The sequence below is a fragment of the Arachis ipaensis genome, chromosome B5, assembly GCF_059453495.1.
Source record: "Arachis ipaensis isolate K30076 ecotype BB chromosome B5, ASM5945349v1, whole genome shotgun sequence".
In the NCBI taxonomy this organism is placed as follows: Eukaryota; Viridiplantae; Streptophyta; class Magnoliopsida; order Fabales; family Fabaceae; genus Arachis; species Arachis ipaensis.
Window position 1 is genome coordinate 51,695,460 of NC_142440.1, and position 2,431 is coordinate 51,697,890.

Below are 2,431 nucleotides of genomic sequence, written 5' to 3' on the forward strand. Positions count from 1 at the left end.
GGTAGTGCTTAAAGTCCACCCCTCTTGCTGTGGACTTATATCTATTGGTTGGATCAATGATTTCTACATGTTCCAGGGAGAGAACTCTGTTGATAGTGAAGACCTTAGGTAACTGAGATGGTACAGTGGGGAGATTAGGGGGAATATCTGGGAAGTAAGCTGAGATAACTCTATCCCCTGGAGAGAAGTCTTCCGTAGGGATCTTCTTGTTCCTCCACCTCCTTGGTACCTTCTTCATTGTTTCTTTTGAGGTTGCCTTGCCCTTGGTGACCTCTTTTTCTAAAGGAGTTATGATGCTGTCTTTACCTGCCTCTAGAGGTTTAGGTTCTTCCAACTTTTCCTTGAGCTGTGGTAATTGCTGTTTTCCTTGTTTATCAATTAAGGGGGTCTCAGAATGAGCTGGCTGTGCTTCAGTGCTTGTCTCCTCTTTCAGTGTCTCATTATCATCTGTGCTTAGTTCCTTGTCCTCTTGATCTGTTTCTTGTGAGAGTTTGAAAACATTGAAGCTGAGTCGTTCATCATGGATTCTCAATATTAGCTCCCCTTTCTCTACATCGATAAGTGCTCTGGCTGTAGCTAGGAATGGTCTTCCCAATATGATTGGGTGAGTGTGACTCTCTTCCATGTCCAGGATGACAAAGTCTGTTGGGAGAAAGTATTTCCCAACCTTTAGTAACACATTTTCCACCACTCCTATTGCTTGCTTTTGAGTTTTGTCAGCCATTCTGATGATTACATCTGTGGGCATTATCTCATTGATCTGCAGCCTCTTCACCAGGGATAGTGGCAGTAAGTTGATGCTGGCCCCCAAATCACATAGTGCTCTATCGAACATAGTTTCACCTATGGCACAAGGGATGTGAAAGCTCCCTGGGTCTCTTCTTTTTGTAGGCAACTCAGGTTGAATAAGGGCACTACATTCCTTTTTCATCACTATAGTCTGGCCTCCTTTGAGTGAGCTTTTCCTGGGAAGAAGTTCCTTCATATACTTGATGAATGCAGGCATTTATTGAATTACCTTGATGAATGGTATGTTTACATGCAGAGATGCAAACAAGTCTAGGAACCTTGAGTATATTCTCTTTCCCACAGCACCATTGAGCAGTTGAGGGAAGGGTGCATAGAGCTTCAGCAGCTCTTGTTGTGAGATTTCTGGTTCTTGGTGATCTCTATCCTCCTTCTTTGTTGAGTTGTCTTCAGGTTGTTCGAAAAGTTTTCCTTGCTTGTCTTCAGTCTCTTGATCACTTGTAGTGACCATTTTGCAATCTTCCCATCTTACTTTCTTTACTTCTCCTTTGGGGTTTTTCTCCGTGTCACTTGGGAAGCTATCAGTAGGTTTGGGAATCTTCTCAGTAAAATATCCCACCTGGAATTCCAGCTTCCTAATGGTCTCTCCCTGGTTCTTAATATTGGCTTGCACCTCCTCTTTGAACACCTTATTTTCTTGAATCTCTTGGCATATTCCTTCAAGTAAGGTTTCAATCTTAGAGAGCTTGTCATCAATTGATGGGTGATTTGGAGCAGATGTGCTGTTTTGGTTTTGATAAGCGTATGGAGAAGTGTTGTTGTGGGGGTGTTGAGATGTCCTCTGTGTGAATTGCTAGTGAGCTGCATTGTTGTTGGAGTTGTAACGTCTCTGGTCTTGGTTTTGATCTTGCTAACTTCCCCACCCAAAGTTTTGGTGGTTTCTCCATCCAGGGTTGTAGTTCTTGGAGTATGGATCATAGTTTTGCCTTGGTGAATTCCCAATGTAGTTGGCTTGCTCCTGACTACCCTTTGCTTCTTCATTCACTCCTTCTTGGGTTGTTGATGAAGTTGAGATTGCTGCTACTTGGTTCCTCTCCATCTTCTTGGTGAGGTCAGCCAGCTGCTGGGTAATGAGCTTGTTTTGGGCCAACAGAGCATCTACATTGTTTAGCTCCATTACTTCTCTTGTGTTCCCTCTTTCGGAAGCATAGAAGTAGTCGTTCTCTGCTACTGTTTCAATGACATCTATAGCCTCCTCAATGGTTTTCTTCTTGTTCAAGGATCCTCTGGATGAATGGTCTACGGCCTTCTTTGACTCATAAGAGAGCCCTTCATAGAAAATGTGCAGCTGCACCCATTCGTTGAACATGTCAGGTGGACACCTCCTTGTGAGGTCCTTAAATCTCTCCCATGCTTCATACAAAGTCTTACCATCTTGTTGCCTGAAAGTTTGGACCTCAGCTCTCAGCCTATTGATTCTTTGAGGAGGGTAAAATCTTGCTAAGAATTTGTTCACCACGTCTTCCCAAGTTGTCAAGCTTTCCCTTGGGAAAGATTCCAGCCACTTGGCTGCCTTGTCCCTGAGTGAGAATGGAAATAAGAGCAGTCTATAGGCGTCAGGATGAACACCATTAGACTTCACTGTGTCACATATTCTTAGGAAGGTGGTTAAATATTGATTGGG

The 2,431-nt window shown here is 43.5% G+C and overlaps 1 non-coding gene across 1 annotated transcript; it reads left to right on the forward strand.

The window, feature by feature from the left end:
* The first annotated feature begins 2,114 nt into the window (after positions 1–2,114).
* Positions 2,115–2,218, forward strand: LOC148564164 (small nucleolar RNA R71). The gene has a single exon (XR_015885491.1). It is a non-coding gene; the product is annotated as a small nucleolar RNA R71 (small nucleolar RNA).
* The last annotated feature ends 213 nt before the right edge of the window (positions 2,219–2,431 follow it).